This window comes from Tympanuchus pallidicinctus, unplaced genomic scaffold (genome assembly GCF_026119805.1).
Source record: "Tympanuchus pallidicinctus isolate F22 unplaced genomic scaffold, pur_lepc_1.0 scaffold16, whole genome shotgun sequence".
Classification (NCBI taxonomy): domain Eukaryota; kingdom Metazoa; phylum Chordata; class Aves; order Galliformes; family Phasianidae; genus Tympanuchus; species Tympanuchus pallidicinctus.
Genome location: NW_026294679.1, coordinates 1,876,775 through 1,897,500, shown reverse-complemented (window position 1 = coordinate 1,897,500; position 20,726 = coordinate 1,876,775). Strand labels below are relative to the sequence as shown.

Genomic DNA, 20,726 nt, shown 5'->3' with positions numbered 1-20,726 from the left:
GTGGCTCTCACGGATTGGAAACTATGTGCAAAATGAGAGGGTTTGCTAAGCCAGACACCAAGCTCACAGCAGCAGAGCAAAAGCCACAAAGGAGCTAATGATCATTATTAGAGCCTATTCCAAAATTGCATTCTGTTATTATTAATGAGGCAGATTATCATTTGTTCTTATTCAAGAGAATGTAAAGAGCTTCGGAAAGATGCAACAATTACAAAGAGGAGGTTGGTTATTATTATTATTATTATTTTTAATGTCAAAATACTCCAAAAAAATAAGAGTTTAGGCTTTATTGTCTTTTTTTTTTTTTTTTTTTTTTTTTTTTTTTCTCTTTTGCTGAGAAATTATTTCTGTTGAATTTTGCACATAAATATTTACATGTGATTTGCATTTTCACCCAGCCTATTCGGGGTAATGTTCTGTACTGGGAATCTTCTTTCTGGCTTTTTGTATTGTTTTGTTTTAAATAATACAGCTTATGGGGAGAAGATGCCCTGGTTTGTTAAAGGAAGTAACCATCTCCACGCTGATAGGACAGGAGAAACAGGGAAAATCCACGCTGTGATTTTTATAAAATGGAATTGCTAACCAAAGTGCATGCCTGTAAATCTTCTCATAATAAGGTGCCTCCACTTCTCTGCCCAGGTTGGCTTTCTGTCTGCTCCTTGCAGAAGGAAAGAGGGAAACACAGCCTCCTATTGTCCGTGCTGCCCGCAACGGTGCCAGGCGGCCCTTCGCGTGCAGCTGCCTCTGTAATGCCGAGAGGATTTCCCCCCCTCTGCCTCTGATTACTGTGACCACAGTAAAACGTCTAGACAAAACGGATGAAATCATCACCTTTTGAAAGATCTAATTACATCATATGCTTTAAATTCCCAAATTCATCTCGCCGGCGGAGTCGCCTTTCATATCTCCCCGTTCTGGGGCGAAACAGCAGTGAGCACATGGTGGGGAGGAGAGCTCCTCAACGATGGGCAGGTAGGTGCTTGGCCATTCACCGGCCATTCACCAGCCATCAGCCCTGCCCACGCTTGTCCTACCCCACCAGACTCTCCCTGCCGAGTGCAGAGGTGACGATGTGGGGCCATCGATTAGGGTGACCTCTCCTCATCTCCTCTTCCCTCCTCAAACACTTAGCAGAGCACTGAGGGAGTCGAGCAGGAGGGCTCGGACCTCCTCTGCCTGCCCTGGGCTCACAGAGGGCCAAGTTGCTCTGATGTGGATGTCTACTTTACAGGTCTGAATATTCAGCTGCCATAGAAATGCTCTTTAGCTGACCCTAAATTTGTACCATAGCGGTCCTTGGTGGCTAGACAGTTAATGCCAGAGGTGTGGTCCCTTGGGCTGATTTTTATTTATGTTTCAGACCGACTTCTTTTCTTTAAAGTGTGCACTTGTAAAATCCATTTTCCTTTTCCACTCCTCCTGATTGTGCTATAATTTTTATTCTTGCTTCATCAGCAGCCCTGAGATTTACAATTAAGTGCAAAAAAAAAAAAAAAAAAAAAAAAAAAAACCTGTGTTAAGGTTGCAACACACACGAAAGCAAAGAGATTCAAAGGTAAGGGTGAAACTCTATCCTTAATTCACTGTTTTTTCCCCACCTTTTTGATTTTCTTTTTGTATTATTAACTTGGGGAAAACATAAGAAAAAAGCACAAAAGCACATGAGGAAGGGGCTGGCGCTGGCCGAAGCCATGCTGCCAAATTCCAGTGCATTCGGAGGATGACCCGCAACAACCCTATTTCAGGCTTGGGTGTCTCTTTGGCTGTGGCTGCCAATTAGAGCAGGCAGTGCCAAATTATTTGGCGGATTGGTGCCACGGATAGACAGGCAGTCCCAGATTTGTGCTGCTTTCCTTGAAGCAATTACCATGACAATGACGCTGACTCAAATAAAAAAAAGAAGTGTTTTTATGGTGGAGGAGAGGACTGTGAGAAGACGTGGATGGGAAGCTTGAGACGAAATGATCCCATTTCTGGCGAAACGCTCCACTTGGCCTGTGACACCAACACATCTGCTGCTGCTTCTCTGGTCTGCAAACATGACCCAGTACTGATGGGCTGCAGGGTCCGGTGTTGGAGGACACAGGACATGGTCTGTGCCTCCCAGCTCTATGCAGTTCTGTGCAGTGTTGGCCACCTGGGGTGATCGCAGTGGATGATGTGAGCATGTGTCCCCTTTGAGATCTTTGGCTCCATTCTCCAACAGCACATCACTGCAATCCTCTTGTATTTTTTATTTTTTTTTAAATTTCCTGCATAATAGTGACAACAGGAAAGCGAGGACAGGATAAATTTTAAAGGAGAACTGTGCTGATAGATTTGGGTAAACACAAGCTAAGCCTTTAGGGTCGGATGGCCCCAAGTTGGCCAAGTGGGGTACCCATCACAGCTGTCCCTACAAAAATAAGTCAGTGCTTTTGGCTAAGCTGGTCTTAGAGCAGTGGGAAGAAACACAGTGTTGGCCACGGCTCCAGGGGCTCTTCAGGACCTCCACCATCCATGTGTTGCTTAGGCACCAATTTCAACCCATGAAGGTAGAGGTGGATCCTCTCGAAAGGGGCACAGAAATTCCCTCCTGTGTGTGCCCTGCCCCACCAGCGGCTCCCGCATGCAAGGCTTCATGAGGGTATTTCGTTCCGACCCGAAACAAAGGCAGTCACTTCACGGCTGGAAGAAGTGGACTGTCAGGGGGAGTTTGTTTCCTTTGTTAATAAAAAGAGAAGAAAAAAGAGTTTATGGATCTTTTCCTGCATATGAATATTAAGTAGACTAGTTGTGGGAACGCTGATTTTAATTTCCTATGTCTTTATTTGGAATTCTACTCCCTCTTGGAAAGGTGTCTACTTAAATATAGGGGGAAAGGGAATTTAATGAATTACAAAAAGGGTTATTTTACATGGAAAATGTGTATTCCTGGCTATTTCCATTTAAAGAACATGACATTAGTGTGGAAATTGCCCCTTATGAACAGGTCATTAATGTCAACTCTACTAAAACTGACATCACCTGCTACTATTTTAATTGTGTGTTTTACTAATGCTAACCATTTTCCTGACAATAGAACCCCCATAAGCTTAATGAATCCGTGCAGAATACATAAACCAAGGTCAGTATGTAAGAAATGCTTCAAACGTTAGGAAACTCTCTCTGCAAAGCTGAAAGAAAAGTTTATTATTCTTCTACATTCGCATGAAAAAGAACAAAAATAGAAATCCTACGCAATGTGTTTTCCAGACCATAGTGTATGTAAAACTTTGATGCTTTTGGGAAATCTTTTCGATTAGCTACTATTTTATATGAAGAATAGGGCTTATTTAACCAGGTTACGTTTCCAAGATTTATCCTTTATTTTCCAATACAAGTGGCATATTAAAAAAAAAAAAATAAAATCCCAAATACTTCCTTAGTGTCATATGTAACAGTCACATTTTTTTCCCATGGTTTGGGGGGTGTGGGGGGAAAGAGAGAAAATGAAATCCAGATTTGTAATTCCTAACAGGAGAAATTCGATCCTTTCCAATGTTTAAGTAATATTTCCTGTAAAACATACGAGGCCATCTGCAGAGCTGTTTCCAGACACATTTTGAAGTGGCAAGGGCAACTGAAAGAGACCCGAATGGAGGCTGGCATTTCACCTCTGGGAGATGGAGCATTAAAGGTTTCTAAAAGCTGGTTCTACGATTTTACAAAGTATTCAACCACTGCATAGTTAATAATTTGTTTAATTTACCTACCTTTTATAGATGTGAGGAGGGGGAAATCCGCTCGGTAAGAGACGGTATAAAAGCCAAGACAGCTGTAAAAAGCTAATGTACATCTATCGCGAATGCTTTGTGATTTCAGTTGATTGAAACTGTGTTTTATTCTTTACAGGCCACATAGAAAGATTATAGGGAAATGCTCACCTAGAACAACCGTACAGATTGAAACATATTTGGGCAGACAACAGAAACACCGAGCCCTTTTTGCTATTAAGTCTATTATGGAATTTTGTTTTATTGTTGATCTCCAGGGTCACCTTATGAATTCGTGTTAGTAAAACGTTACGGCCTCACTATAATATTCACTTTGTGGAAGGGCCTGCATTTACCAAATCTCATCCGAGATCGAATATAAATGAGAAACTTGCATCTCTCTTCAAGGAACACATTTTACACTGTTTTCTCCCCCTTTTGAATTACAGACAGATTCTAAAATTGAATTCTTTTTTTATGCCAGGGTTCAGTAAAAGTGGCTGAGCAGCCAGGATTACCTCTTGATGTATGTCTGAAATTCAAAATTTGCATTGCTCAAATAGTTACTGTCAGGGCCAGAATCTGCCCTTAGACATGCATATTTGGGAACCCTATTAACTTTCATGCAAACTGCACTTTATAATGTTTGGATGCACTCAAATGTGATACATTACAGAGCCATGTTCCTTCATTCTCCTTTAAGACTCAGAATTTGCTGCTATTTTTACTGTGCAGACCAATGCATTCATTTCTGTTCTTCCAGCAGAGACCAGTCTGCAGTGTGTTGTTGTACCTGTACTCTGATGCCTCTTGCCATGCACTTGAGATCTAACAAGACAAACAGGATATGGCCCACAGTGCCTATGACATTTGAAAATTGTCACCAGAATTCTGGACTGGTGTTTAAGTAGCATTGCTGTGTGTGCTTGAGGGGACAGTCATGGCTTCCTGCCCTGGACACTCCCTCCCCAGGCACCCTTGTCTCCAGCAATTTTTGGTAAAAATTGAGTTGAGAAAGTATTTGGAAAATTCACTACATCTACTGCTCCACTATTCATTTATTCTTATTAATAATAAAATGAAGCCAGATTCCATCTTCATGCTGTGCTTATGGCACAGCTCTTCATCTAGGGGGTGGAAGAGCCCTCTGCTATCAACATCCTTGCCTTCGTACAAATGTGTTTTGGACCTACTCCATTCAGGCACCAGTGGTACCAGGACCCCACCAGCATCCCAAACAGTCATCCATTGGCCTATGTCCTGGGAGTCAATGCAGGGATCAAAGAGATCTTCAGCCCCTCCCTGTCACCCCATGTGCTGCCCTGAGTCTTGAAACATCCCCTATGTGAAGATGGATTTGCTCCCACCCCTGCATCTTTTCCTTTCGTACTTGCAAGAGTTCCATCATTGCATTTCAAAGGCTGTGCGGAATGAGTGGGAGGAAATGCATGAAGCCATTTTCCAGATTAGGGCTTTTTTCACAGCACCTTGCCCATCCCATCAGCTGCTTCCAGCACGCGGTGCCGCGGCGGTGCGCTCTGATCCCATATGAAGTCAGAAAGAGCCTTCACAGCTGTCACTTCCAGTTCCTACCAAAGCGAAACACTTCCTACAAGGGAAGCACACATTACAGCTGAATTATAAATGAGGGTTGGTATTTTTGCGAGGTACAAATCGGAGGCATTCTCCATATTGTTAGAATACCAATTTTATTTTCCTGGTATGTAGTACCCAGTGCAGCGCGGCGTCCCCGGAGATGCGGCCATTCTCCGGAGATTACTTCAGCATTGCATTACCGCTATCACATATCCATTATATATACTCTTTCAGACAAGTGGAAATGTTTTCACAAAAACAATCTGGAATCTTGGCTTAAAACCCAAGTTTGCTGTCAAGACAAACAGAGTAGCCTCAAAGAGGACTTATTTTTATTTTGTTCAGACAAGTATGTTGTTTCTGGATTATAATAAGTGAAAATATAGCAGCTATCAGTCTTCGGTTTATTTGACAAGCTCCCTCTGACATACCTACAGGAATAAGCCCCGGCCTTGCAAACTCGCTCTCACTCAGGTATTCTCTTTGGCTTCAGTGCTTTTATTAGCGTGATTAAGGGCCACACTCGTTTACAGGACGGAAGCCATAGGATGGGATGATTTATCTGTTCACCCATTCCTTATTTTGTAAAGTTTTAAAAGCCTTTGCTGTGCTCAGGGCTCGTCAGCATCAGTCAGAGCTCGTGTCCCATCACCTATCAAGCAAGGTCAATGAGCAGGTTATAATCAGGTGCCAAATAAACAAATGCAAACTTGAAATCAAGTGATTTACTGTCCATTTTCATTAAGCTCTTCCCAAGGATGCAAACACTTTATGCCGCACAGGGGACCTTTGGGGAGGGTCAGCTGCTGTGCTGAAGTGAAGCACAGTGTGATGCTTTTCACCCAAATGGAGTTTCACCATATTGAGCGTAAAGGGAGGGCAGCCTGGCCTGGGGAGCAGCACACTGTAAACAGAGCTGTGCCTTCACCTGGCAGCAAATTCTCTGTTGCAAAGTGTGTGGAGTGTTAACGTTTGTGTGCTTACATTACTCTCAGTTTTCTTGCTTCTAGACGAGGATTTTCCTTCTATTGTAAGCTAAAAATATGTTGGGACGTGATGGATTCTAGCTTCATTATGAACCTCAGCCCACCTTTCAATTGACATTTCAGTTTGTGTAAGGATTCCAGCACAGAGCTGGGTTGTTTGAAAGCAGCAAGACATGTCTGAAAGCATGCTGAGGTCTGGCCTTGATGGAAAATCAAGAACCCAGTCCAAGCTTTGGGGTCTAACCCATTAAATCCAAGGCTGGGTGGTTCTGGTGAGACTCTGAAACATTATCTTGGTCTTCTGCAGACTGCCGGGCTCCTTCCAGCTGGTCATATCCATCCAGGCTCTATGTGGCTCTGGGCAGCCTGCTCTAGCAGTTGGCAACCCTGCACGTAGCAGGAGGTTGAAACTAGATGATCATTGCTGTCCTTTTCAACCCAGGCCATTCCATGATTCTGTGTGTGTGGTTTATAGCAGCCTGGGCTGAGCTGCACATCCGGATGCGATCGGAAGAGGGACATCAGCGGGCAGAGCAATGGGCTGCCCTGAGGCACACAGAGAAGACTCTCCAGAGTTTGATGGTATAAATCAGATTGAGACTGTGCTGAAGCACTGTTTAGGAAAGACATGTCACTTGGAGCACGCAAAATATTGAGCAACTTGAATTGTTTTTCCACGAAGCTTATCCCTTGATAGCACTTTCCTCTCTTATATCTCCTTAATACAGCATAATTTAAATGTTTTCTAGGCAGAGTTATGCTTATACTGCTTCTTTTCCAATGTAATATTGGCTGTAATATAGATGTATTGGCAAGAAGTCACGGTTTGCTTCTTTGCCATTTTGTGAGTTTCCTAATCCAAAACAAGAATGTAGAACTTAACTTACTCTGAAATTTCGCAAATGCTTCTTACAAACAAATGGTTTATACGCAGTTTTTCTGTGTTTGTTTTATAAATTGTTCCATTCCCATATCTTAGAAAATTTCCCAAATGAGACCGAGCAAAAATTTTTTTCACCCTCTCTTTTTTCTTTTTCCTAAAGGTTGCATAAATATTTCACATGTATCTCCCTTTAATTAGATTAAAAGATTGTAAAGTGGCAGAGAGTTTTCTCTTTCCCCAAATTAGACATGAGAACCACAAACAAATTAATTTGTGTCTCAGGGTTCTGACTGGGCCTCTTGGCCTCCTCCAGCTCTAACACAGGCACTCGTGACCCTCTGGATTTCAAACGCCTGAGGGTAAAAAGCAATTATAAAAACATGACTCTCCCAGATCAGCTTTCGAATCTGCCTTGTCTCTGTTTTATTGATGGGAGATTGAAGGAAGATTCAAATCAGCTCTCCTTCAATTCTTTACCAGCAGCAAAATGCAGAAATCATTTGCTTTTTCTTTATAAATGACTTTGTCCTGCTTTATTATTCTGGGTATTTGACTTAACAAGGTTATATTGAATATTTATTTCTAGTTTTGCTATTTGTAAATATTCATTGCTTTGCCCCTTGTTTTCTTTTTCAGAATATTTTTTTTTCACAGCAATTAGAGCAAGAACTAATTAATACGGGTATTTTTTAATAGCTAAGGAATGCACACTCACTCAAATTAGGATGATCTTTTTCTCATTGGCCTGTCATTGGGACCTTAATGCACCACCATATTAGAAAACTAAAACAATCAAGTATCTGGTAGCTTTTACTTCTCTGCATGATTACTGATGATCATGTTTTTGTATTTACTGGTATGGTTGGGGTGAGAACAAACCATTAACTTTAAATCCTAGTGCAGCATTGTGCACATATACAAAATCCAATCATTTCCCAAAGAAAGGAAGGAGGAGAGGTTGGCACAGAAGTTGGGAAGTACAGGCATAGGGAGTAGTCAGGCTCTTTATTTGCACCCAACCTAATGTAAGACACATGGGTGGTGATGTCTGAGCCTGGGAAGAGACTTTGTGTGAGTGCCGCAAGGGCAGCCTCTCTTTTTCTTCTTCTTTTTGGAATTACATGATTTTGGCTTTGGTTTCAGGCCAGGTGGAGGGCAGGGTCCAGGTTGCGAGGGGTCTGCATTCCAGATGACCGCAGTTGTCAGATGAATATCATAGAATCATAGAATCATGGAATGACTTTGATTGCAAGGGACCTCGAGGATCATGAAGCTCCAAGCCCTCCGTCACAGACAGGGCCGCCAACCTCCACATTTAATACTAGACCAGGCTGCCCAGGGCATACCAGGGAATACAAAGGGCTAAGGGCCAATGATGGGGCCTTGCAATTTTGTGCAAGTGAACATACCCTTCAGCCCACATGTTGCCTTTCTGAACACTACTGGGGTGGCTTTGCAGATAAAAACGCCTTGTAGCTCAGATGGTGGCTTGTTTAAATGATACAACACAGACATTCAATTTTAAGAAGCTGGAGCTTTATTTTTGGAATCCTAGAATGCGTACAGAATTTAAAAAGCCTAAAGCTATAATGTTTTACTGCTCCTTTGATAAAATTTATATTTAATCATATCTTAAAAACTGTTCTCATTCTGCCACTTGATGTTACCAACCAAGCGGAACCCATCAATGCAACACTATCTATCAACTCTTCTTTTATTTCATTCTCCTACAACTCCTTTTTAATGGTATATACGTTAATGAATTACAGTGGAGTTTCTGTGAAGTGCAAATGAAAATTATGCTCATACCAAGAGTGGAACCATTACCCACGGATTCTTTCTTACTCTATTGGAAACAAAATGCTGAATCTGACCCATTTATGCTGCAGAACCTCCAACATGCAGAAGATGAGATTTCCAAAAGTTGTGATCTGTGGCCATTATTCAGTGTCTTCAGATCTTAGGAGGAAATTCAATACCCAGAGGGTGATGAGGCTGTGCCTCCCAGAGCTGTGAGCGCCCCATCCCTAGATGTTTCCAAGGCCATGGATGGGCCCTGGACAACCTGAGCTGAGAGAGGTGTCCTTGGACACAACAGAGCTGGAACTGGATGGGCTTTAAAGTCTTCCAACCCATCTCTTCCCATGATTCTATGATCTTCATCTAAGCTTTTCATCAACATTTTTTAGGACACTTCCTGAAGAGGTGGGGGCATTGTGCATGCAGTGGTTCACAGCCCAGGCTGATGAGGATGAGCAACTCATTGGTAGCTTGCCTGAATTTCCAATGATGCCCATTTGCTGCTGGCAATTATGGGATTACACAGGGATTTGTGCAGTGAGATACCGATCTCTTTATCAAATTTGTCTCTTTAAAACAGTAGTTAGACTGATTAGAATCTCTGCTAAACTCTCCCTACAGCTACACCTGTTATCTCTGCTGTTGTAATGCTGTTGGATGTGCACTTCTGGGGGTAGATGGTGGCGTTTGGTGATGCACTGTGCATGTTCCATGCAGCATGAATGAGTTAAATGCATTTCTCTCCATTTTTTTTTTTCCTCAGAACTGAAACATGTCCAGCAAAGTTGGTGGTCTCCATAAGAAATTCAAACTCTCTGCTGACCAAGTGAAAACACATATGTGAATGTATCAGGCATATACATAATCTTGGCTGAAAGTCAGCACCGGTGACAATTTCACTCAGTGGAATCTTAATTTTGATCCCCACTCTTAAAAATCATGTTTGTGTCAGGAATTTTACTTAGAAGACCTTTTAGCCTTTTAGTATCAGGCTGATTTCTCAAGTTGTTAATAATTTTGTTACAATATGAAGACACTCTATTTTTAATCCTGTATGAATTTGAATTAAAAATCACACACATTCAGTATAGTGAGCCAGAACAATTTTTTTCTTTTTCTTTTTCTTTTTCTTTTTCTTTTTCTTTTTCTTTTTCTTTTTCTTTTTCTTTTTCTTTTTCTTTTTCTTTTTCTTTCTCTTTTTCTTTCTCTTTTTCTTTTTCTTTTTCTTTTTCTTTTTCTTTTTCTTTTTCTTTTTCTTTCTCTTTTTCTTTCTCTTTCTCTTTTTCTTTTTCTTATTCTTTTTCTTTTTCTTTTTCTTCTTCTTTTTCTTCTTCTTTTTCTTCTTCTTTTTCTTCTTCTTTTTCTTCTTTTTCTTCTTCTTTTTCTTCTTTTTCAGAAGTATCCAGTGTGGACTACAGCTGCTGAGAAGACACCAGACTAAACGGACCATTGGAAATTGCACGTGCTGATATCATTCCTTTAAATAGGAATGATTTGCTCTTATGCTTGATAAACACATAAGTAGAAGCCTAGTCTTTTCATTTCTGCCTCTTTTCCTGGAGGGCCAGGGGATCTCCCAGTGCTGTCTGTTCTTTTCCTCTGTGTTTTGCAGGCAAGGGAATCTCATGCAAGCCTCAGCTCCACATCCTCTGAAGAGGCAACATTAAAGTCAGCACTTGACTGCACTGAATTTTACAGGATTTTCTCCCAAGTATGATATTGATATCTTTTAAGTGAATGGAGTAATTGAGGAATCTTTCTCTAAATTATTGACTGGGTGTCTGGAGAAGAGATGAATGAGAAATATCTTTATTCCTGCAAAAGGTTTAGGTGCACTGAGTTAATCTTGTGCCTTCTGATGTGACCCTTTCTGAGTGTTATTTAGGAAGAACCCTTCATGCTAAGCCTGTGGGGACACTGCACGTGTGTGAGGAAGAACAGACTAAATTTTGGTGCTAGACACTCGAGATTTTCCACGTTTCCAATTTTCTTTTCTTCTAGTTAGTCAGGAGACAGAAGCAAGAGGCAGCTGAAGAACAGACATTATAACCCGACATCGCCCTGCCTTTCCATTCACAGTCTCCTAGTATTTGGCAGTAATATTTATGCTGTCTTAGGTAGAAAAGTTTGGGGGTGAGCAACGGGAGGAGAAGCTGCTCAGAGGCATTGCATTCAGCAGGAGCTGAGCTCTGGGAGGGCTGGGAGGGCCTGCAGTGCCGGGTTGGCTCGGGGAAGTTGTGCCATGAATGCACCCAGAGGGAATGTGCATATTGGTTGGAGCGGCTTAGGAAGGCAAAATGCATCTCTGCTCACTGCTGGGCTTATGTGTAGGCAGCCTGAATTTGTTCTGGAGGGAAAAAAAGGCAAGGGAAAGCATATATATAGCTCTGCATTTATAGAGAAAGGTTAACAGGAAAGAGAATGCAGACACTGCAATGGGTTTTCTTCTTCCAGCAACGTCTCCAGCATCGCTTGAGTGAGACAAGGGGACTGTAAGTATCTGTTTTTCTGTAAAAAGAAAAATTATTTGATACAAATTTGATCACACTGGTAAGGATTAAAGGCTGTTTTCTGCAGAATGTATTTGCTTCTTAAGAAAAACAAATGGAAATCATTTATAGATAGCTTTGAAATGCTTTCCCAAAATTATTTTCCTGCTTTGTTTTGTTTTTTCTTTTTCTTTCTTTTGCCCCTCATGTGCCACTAGAGATCAGCATATTTTTAGGTATTTAAGCAATCATTATGCCAACAGAGGGGCTTAAATAGGGATACAGCATGACTATTGAGCAGGGAAATTGCTCATGACTGGCAAAACAAAACAAATAAAAATCAGGCCTGAAGGCATTCTGAGAACAACTTTTTGCATCCAGTCTTCATATTCCCGTGCTTTCTCAGAGGTTTGGGGCAAATCTCTCTCTTTCCAGTATACCAGTTTTTTTTTTGTTGTTGTTTTTCTGATGACACAGAAATCAGTGTGAAATATGGGAGCGCACACTTCTAATTTTATTACTGCTTTAATGCATTCATTGCATTATTGGATCCATGATTCTGTATAGGCATCTTCAAGACCGAAAACTAGCAGGATCTTCTCCAACTTCCAGGTTGCCACAGAAAATTAAAATAAATATGGATTTTTACATTTTATCAATTTCTGGTTCTGTGAAGCCTGTCCATTTCCTCACTTTTACAAATCAACTAAGCTTTCCATTTCATATCTGAGAGGGCTCAGGAGACCCGCAGGCGAGGCTCCTGCCTTTGCAGATGTTCTCTCCTCCACGCACAAGCACACTCACAAGTTCACGCACACTCTTGTTGCTCAGTTTGCTGGTCAGCCCTTCCAAGTCATTCATGTTTGGCAATCACCAGTCAAAGAAGAGCTCATCATTTTTCTGATTTTGGAAGATTTCTCACGCTGAATGGAGCTTACTAATCCTGTGCTGGCACACAGTTTTACAGGCTTTGTGTGCATGGCTTGGAGGGGATTGCCAGTCAGACCTGGAGCATGGTGACGTCCCCAATCCAGGAGTTACTCACCATGGTAAATCCCATTGCTGCCCCGTTGTCTTGTAACAAACTACTGATCAGGTTTAAGGTTACTCTCCTTCTGACATCTCCCTAAAGGATTTCATTTTCATACATGGGATAACTCAGCAGTAAGAGTAAAATTAGGAAGCACATATTATGGTTCACACAAGTGCACCTTCTCTTCTTCCCAGGCTTTTGCTTACCTTCATGCCTTAAGTTCAGGCACAGCAAGACCCATGAAACGTTCATTCACACTTCACAATTCCAAATGCCTCTTGGCTTCGTCAGCTTGTCAGGTGCTGGATTTCTGCAGGAAAACTCCTCAGAAAGGAGTTACTGTGACAAACTTAGCTTCCATCAGGACAGCATTCAGTCAGCACCTTCCATGGGGTCCTGTTGCAGATGGGCACAGAAGATCGGGAGCAGCACCCAAGGACACGTGGCCTTTTGACCTCAGTGCTTGCAAGAAGAAGTAACTGAACTAACACGATTTTTTTATTATTTGTCAGGTAATATTTTTGAGGCTTAGCACCAAGAGGTGGTTAAGCTGAAATTTTACAGGCACTAAACTGTTTTTGCAAATCCCAGTGAGGCAGCTCCATCCCACGCTGAAGGCTATGTCCACTGTGGCTGTGGGATGGGGATAGCAGCAAGGTGGTCGAACCAGGGGGGATGAAGCAGGGACTTGGGATGCAGGCAGCCCCAATGGGCTTTGGAGGCAGCTCCCATCTTTGCTTCTACAGATTTCAGTCACACTGTCCTTGTCAGAGACTTCTCCCTCAAAATGAAATGTGATCAATGTGCATTTGCACACTGTAATAATTGTGTTTTCCTTTGGAGCTTGTTACAGAAAAGCTGACTCTGTCAGCACATCCTAAAGTGGGTTTCCTGCTTAAAAACAAGAGTGCCAACAGAAGAGGTTAGAGAGATTTGTGCTGCTCTGAAATGGAGTCTCTAGGTGAAATTAATGTATTAAATTTTCAAGGTAATTGTAACTTCTTGCCTTAAAATGTTTTTAATACTCTCAAGATGAAACATAGATATCTTTTCAAAACTTTCATGGTCAGGCTTCTCTCTAATATCCACAGCACTAATTTACTGGGAACATTAAGTAGCAAGAACTCCTTTTATTTGATAGGTTTTTACCAAGGACATAATGATCCAAATCAAGAATCCATGGATCTCCTGCAAAACTCCTTGGATTTTGAATCGCTGATTAAAACAAATGTGAGCAAAGAACAAATAAAAATGTTAACATGCAGTTGTGCAGGAGAATCCTTATCTCTTCTGCTTTTTTAACTAATTGAAGAAGCTAATTTCAAACAAAGACAACACAATGCTCACTTGGATGAAACAGTTTCCAGTACTAACAAGGGAATTCATGTAAAGGTAATGGTTGCAACTTGTTCTGAGTCCTTGCAAAAAGAAGCGGAAGGAAAATATTGATTGTTCACTGCTAACAAAAAAGGAAGAAAACAGAAAGAGGAGAGTGAGATAAACCAAGTGTTTTCACAAAGCTCTTTTTGGTCAATTTTGGACGTAATTAGAGAAGTAGCTTGCAAGGCTGGGAAAAGCTACACAGCCAAGTGAGCTGAGCTCTGCCAATGCCTGGGTCCATTTCATGAGCAGGGTTGTGACTTGTGAGAAGGTGCATGCACATCTGGGGGGAAAAGGGGATTGCATGGGTGACCGAAGGCTTTGCAAATGTCTTATCAGCATCCAGACAGTTGCTTGTGAATCTGGTTTGTCTTTATCTGACGTTTTTGTCATGGAAGGGAAAAAACCAACACCCTTCATTAGCCTTGTAAATCCTGGCCTAGAACACCCCGTGCAGCTTGCTCTCAAGACAAGGAATCCTCCAACTGCACGTTTTCAGTCAGTCCTCTTGATCCCTGCTCTTGCTATTCCCCAAAATCTGCCAAGTCTGTTGAACTTCCTCAGAGTGACCCTCCCGTTTAATTCATGGGCCGTTTTGTATTTACAGAGAGGTCAATAAAAGCTTTCCAGAGCTGCAAACCCCTCTGTAATGGTTGTCCTGAGCAATACAGCCTGAAGAGCCCCAACAGGAAATTGGTAAAGCAGCAGCCAATTTCCTCCTGCTCTTTTACTGCTGTTTGGTCTTCCTGCTCTGCTCATATCCCCACTGCTGAATTATTCTAGAAATGGTGGGAGATTTCCAGCGCCACGTATGCAGGAGAGCTCATGTCACTCACAGAATTTTATGTGAGGTTAATCAAACATTGGGTTTGTTTAATTAATAGTAGCTGTTAAGTGAAAGCTGAGTTCGGTGTCTGCTCCCATTTTGTTTCTAGCATTGTACTGATCTTTTGTTACCCATGCTTAAAATGAGGGCAACGTCTGTGCACGTTCCAGGCTGTGGTTTCCAGACACGGGGAAATCTTTGGGTGTAGGGAGAGATGCAGTGCAGTGACAGCCCTCAACTTCTGCCCTCTGCTCCAAGAAAAGAATATCTTCTTTAGAAGAGTGAGGAGTGGTGTTATGAAGCATCTTTGGTTAGTAAAGGTGCTGCAAAGGCTGCAGTGGAACTGGAAGCAACTCACTGGAGCAGATCGGTTCAGTGAAACTGTTGGTACTGAGTACCAGATGTTCTCAACAAAAGCCTTCCTAAGGTGATCGTGAGGACAGCGAGCTCAGTCCTGCAAACTGCAAACCCACGACAGCCTAGAACACGTCTTCTGGTTTAGTTTCACTCAAAAGAGATGCAGCCTGTGTGCTCCACGCTGGCTGTGTGATGCCAACCCAATCGGGGACATCTGGGAGGTGGCCTTCAAAAGCGTATTCCCAACCTGAGCTCCATCAATTGCACTGATGCACGGAGGGACTTTCCTTCATTGAGCTCCGTGGCACACAACTGCTGCACCCCTTGTCCCAGGAGAAGAGCACACAGCTCTAATTTAGATGCCTGGGCTGCCTCTGCAGTGCCTGGGGAGTGTTTAGCATCTTGGAAAGCCCTACTTACCTGTGACAGCAAAGGTCCTGAGTGCCCAAAATAATCAATGGGATATGCGAATGCTACAGCACCTAAATCCCACACCTCCCCGAGCCTTCCTCTGTGCCTCACAGCCTCAGTCCTTTGTCTAAGGTAGCTGTTTACTTGTCATCTCCCCCAGGCAGAGGGATGGAAGGCTGAGGAAACTGTAGCAATCGCGTGTTCTTTCCTAAATGATCGCAGCACACATTTTGGTCTTCAGACTTGTAACTTGTCTGTGTTTCCTTCAATGCTAGTAGTTCTAAAAGAAATAAAATAGCTCTCCAGTTTGGTAAAGCTCTCCTTTCTCTCAAAGAAACACACTAATTGCTTATAGCCACGCATTCTTAGCTGTAACGATGTCATTGTTTTCTGAAAAGTAGAACATTTCCAACACAAAGCAATTGTTTTTAACCCAAACAGCTGAAAGAATCGCTCCAGAAGTTAAGAGAGCAGTTTGACTCTCCTTTTCCCTGCTGGGTGTGAACCCTTTGTGTACCAGGAGGGGTTCCTCCCCAGGTGGCCCTGGGAAGAATAATTCCACCTGGGGCTTCCATTTTGGGCACCTGGAAGCAATGTAGAGACTCAGAGCATGAGAGCAAAGCTAAACTGGGAACCAGGAATGATTAAACTGGGAGCGTTAAGGACTTCAGTATCAGTTCAGGATTGTGCAGGTAAAGAACTTTTGCAGTTAAAATTAACGATAAAAAAAATCAGATTATTAAAGAAAAAATACCGGTGGAGCAGTGCCATTTAGATTAACTTTGCTTTGTGCGTGGATGCAATGCAGAGTCACGGTTGAAGCTCTCCAGCAGCACTCAAGGCCACTGGCTCTGATTTTTCAAGCCTCAAAAGAAAAAACAAATCCGAATAACGGTGCTTGTGATTTCCTGAATTTATTCATTTATGGAAAGAAATGAAGCACAATCGAATCTCTCTCGTGGAGAAGATTGCAGTCATAAACTCTTAAATGATTGGATTACCTGTCTTGTATCGTATTATCTTTTGTGCTAGTTACGTATTGTTTCAAAGCTACAAAAATAACAGCTCTTCTGTTTGAAATATTTTTTCTTAGCTTTGCCTCTTGGTCATAAAATGTAATCTGATACTTTTTTTCTTGAAAGGTTCCTTGTAGGTTTTAGCTGTTCTTTAAGTTATGCGCTTCAGTCTCAAGTTTGATTTTTGTCAGTTAACCTCGCACCTCAAATACAGATTTTCTCTCCAGGCTACCACTTTGATTCTTCTAGTCAACCCCAAACTTAGCAAAACTACGGATGTGCATATTCTCTTTTTTTAACCATAATTATCAAGTTTGTTCATTTTTTTTTTCTTCTCCCCTTCAGGATCTTTCTGGCAAGCATTGCACTCTCCTGGGTTTCGATGCTGTGAGAATTACAATTCATCCAGAGTTCAAGCCTTTGGTTAAGACAATGTCCTCAGGGTTATGAGGTATGTTAAATGGCAGAAGAAAAAGCTACTGTTCTGGTTCCCCTGCTCAGCTGCATTGCATCAGGTGTGCCGTGGAATAGCTAATCCCATTCTATTTAGACATCCAGACCTCAACTCCACAGAGGTCACTTCTGCAACCCAGCAGAGCTTTGTGGGCTTTCCCTTTGACCTTGGCCATGTAGAAGCACCAGGACCTCACACGCAATTAAAAACATGGGGTTGGAGTACCACAACTCAGTATCAGGCCCATTCTTTATTCCCTTTTCTCTGGAAGGAAATGACTGGAATATGACTCAGCCCACTGCTAATCCCAGAAGTAGGTGAGATCAATCCCCGTGTAAAGGCATGGCACCTCCCACAGCTCTGCTTCTTGACGTGGTGCTTGTGGGTTTTAGCAGCCTCTAGTGAAAAGACAAGGAGAAATTCTTTGCTGTTTTTTTTTTTTTCTTTTATTGTTTTTGTTTCATACTTTCATTTTTGTTTTATCCATAAAGACTCCTTGAAGCTGAAACACTTTGCAGAAGCACCCATTGATGCCCAGAAAGAGGAGCACTTTCTACTTAAGTCAGCAGCTTCCTTATCTTGTAGACTGCCAGGGAGACTGAGCCCATGGGTTACAGCTTTTAGAGGCCCCTCTACATCACCCAGCTCTCCCTCCATCAGCATGGGGCTGCCAAGGGCTGTGTTGAACCCATCTGAAGTGAGACCTCAGCTCCCAGGAGTGCCCCAGCCTCTGGTCAGGCAGATCCCATCCTGTTGGCTCCTGGCAGATTGGGTATTCAACAAGCTTCACAGACCCATCACAGGGCCCTTTCCTATTTCTTTTTAAGGAAACATTCTGATATGATATTTTCTCCCTCTGTGGGAAATGTCAACATTTATGAAATGGGAGCAAACTGTTTAAATTTTTTATAGACTGAAAAGATTAAGCTTCGGCCAGCTCTCGTCAAAATTTCCCTGGTTCCCCATAAGCAAATGAATTTGAGTGAAAAAGCGTCGTTGTCTGTAGTGCTGCACAGAGGAAGCCATCAACTTGTTCCCTGCAGTCCTACCTTGTTACTTGAGTATGCATGGGAATCTGAGGTGTGTCTTTATAGGTCCGTATTTCCACGACCTCCAGTATTCTTTCTCTCATTTGTTATTTTATCGTGTAACCTGGATAGAGCTACAATTCTAGTGGCACTTTAAAACACTATTGCTTGTATATGCTCCAATTGCAGCTCTGATGAAGCAGATGAGATAAAGCAGTGTTCTCATCTCTGCATCTCAGACACAATAAGGACAGATAAAGAAATGCAAAGACCATTGCAAAACACTGTTTATTACTATTTTCAGTGGCAGTGAGTACTCCAAATGAATCTCTGCACAGCTGAACTTTTGCACAGACAATACTGCTGGGACCTCAGCAGACCACAGTCAGCTCATTTTTGCATCTGAATCCCTAAAAAAAGAACACCCAGACTTTTAGGGTGGAATTCATTTTAATCAAATATTTGGGTCTTATGCTGCGGCTTTAAAATAATCACTGTCCAGTGGAAAGTGATACAATATGGCACACTGAAAAACATTCCCAAATTCACCGGAATGCAATCACTGAGGAGTTCATTTTCTGTAAGGTCTTAAAACACAACCATGCAGTAAAAAAACTTTATTTCATTGTCTGGCTATTCTGCCAAGTCCGTTCCTTCCTGGAATGTTTATTAAATTTAGTTTCATGTGGTCTGTAAATATATATACATATATGCATTCATATCTGGTCTCCTCTTGCCTCAGGAGGCTGGGTGGGCTGCAGCCTGCTTTAGGGGAATTAGTACTAGCGCTGAAATTTTAGCTACATGCAAAGATGTGACAAAACAAATTTGCTTTCCCTGTGGGAGCTTTGTCCTCCCTGTGGATGACTAAATCTAGATTACATAGCTCGTGCCGATAAAAATGCAACAATCTTTTCTTTCGTTATTATTTCTGTGTTTGAGTTTTTCTTTCTTTTTTTGTTTTCTTTTTTGACCAAGAGCACGGAGTATTGACTTGATGATTCCAACGCAGCTGTCTGGCAGTGTTAATCAATGATCTCTGCTTGCTCACAATGTACTACCAGCGTTAGATCATGGTGACAAGAGCAGTACAAGCTTAGTGCAGCCTCCGAGTAAATCATCACTTTCTTAGTCACTGTGAGCACTTGGACTAAATGAGCATTTGGAGTAAATACTGTTTTCTGCATGTTAGAAATGAAGCAAAATTCCTCTCCTCTCCTCTCCTCTCCTCTCCTCTCCTCTCCTCTCCTCTCCTCTCCTCTCCTCTCCTTTCACAAGCTGTTTCATATCTCCTACTATTGCGCCTGTCAAGATATTCTTCTGTCTTCCATAGCTAGATAATTGAATCCCTATTATTTTCATAGTCTTAATGAAGGTTCTCTAAGATCCTTGCTTGTTACATCTGAAAATTGAATAAAAAATTCCTTTGTGCTGACAGCTTCATTGTAGTCAGTGTTCAAAATATCAAAGGAAGAATGCTAAATGTTCATAATGTAAAGTGTCAGGAGTGCAATCTGGGATAATAGAATACATGTCTTGCAAACTTGCACTTTAATATGGCAAACTACTTGGTCAGCAAGCAAATTAATTCATTTAGGATTTGATATTATTGCATGTAGTGGGTCAGCTTTTGCAGGCAGCTCTGTCTTATGATGAATTTTGCTAGCACACGACACTGTGTGTGCAGATGCCAACCACAGAATGACTGCATGCTTGGTGTAAGGATATAACAGCAGTGACTTCCCAAATATGTCTCTGTTCGCTGTATTTCTTTGTAAGCTCGCTTCCTTTTTTTTTTTTTCTCCAGTGCATGCTCACTGTTCAAAGAGACTAATAAACATTTGCAGTAATTATCTGGTTATCCCTTCAAAATACCAAATGTTGTACAGTATGAATTGATGGCACAGATGTTTGAAGCATGAACAGATGAATGCAGTGAAATGCTGTCAATGGAGTGTTGTCTCCCACAGTTCCACCAAGAAACCTGAACATATTTTCTGGCAGAACTGCTCATTTTCCCAGGGCAGATATTTGCAAGCTTACCTCTGTAGCTTGTGAATACCAAAATGAATGGTAAATATTAACCTCTGAGAGCTAGAACAATGTGAAAAATTACAAAAGTAAATGTTAGCAGAGATATCTGTTACACAGGCAAAGAGAGAGACGGCACTGAAAGGATTTATGTTATTTTTGAGCCTTGGCTTGCACACGAATGATGTGAATTTTTCTACTGAAAGAAAACTGAGGTCCAATTTTTCAAAACGTTGCCTTGAAGTTTTGTTTTTCAGAGTTGGGGACCTGATTGGAAAAGCAGCTCTCTGGAAAAATAATTATGGAAGACAAAAAATAATAATAAAAGAGAAAGAAAATATGTGACGTGCTGTAGAAGTTATAGCTGCAAACAGGTTTTCATTCTCTTGTGCATAAGCAAATAAATACAAAATAAAAGAAACTACACAAATGGATTAACAGATTTTGTTGATCTCTTTCTTGCAGAGAAGAAACAGAATTTGGTCACTCTTTGGCTGGTTAACTGTGTCCTTCTTCACTGGTACTATTTATGAAGAACACACATTTGTAACTTACTGTCGTTATCTGTTACTAGGCATATGTATTTCATATAATATCCTACAGATGGGTCCTTAGAAATACTCAATAAAGAACTGCTAAAACCGAAGCCTGTGAGGGAAATAATTCAGAGATGCTTGCAGAGCAGTTGCTTAAAAGAGA

General features: G+C 41.7%; 1 long non-coding RNA gene across 2 annotated transcripts in view; it reads left to right on the top strand.

Annotated features, from left to right (window-relative positions):
- The window catches only part of LOC128077614 (uncharacterized), a 37,595-nt gene extending 17,134 nt beyond the window's left edge, over positions 1 to 20,461 (top strand). Inside the window, exons 5-7 of one of the 2 annotated variants that reach the window (XR_008205096.1) lie at positions 10,399 to 10,713; positions 16,860 to 16,965; positions 20,285 to 20,461. This is a non-coding gene — a long non-coding RNA (uncharacterized LOC128077614). Of the gene's footprint in view, positions 1 to 10,398; positions 10,714 to 16,859 lie in introns of both variants that reach the window. The other variant, XR_008205095.1, reaches the window with a different exon arrangement.
- Positions 20,462 to 20,726: the final 265 nt, after the last annotated feature.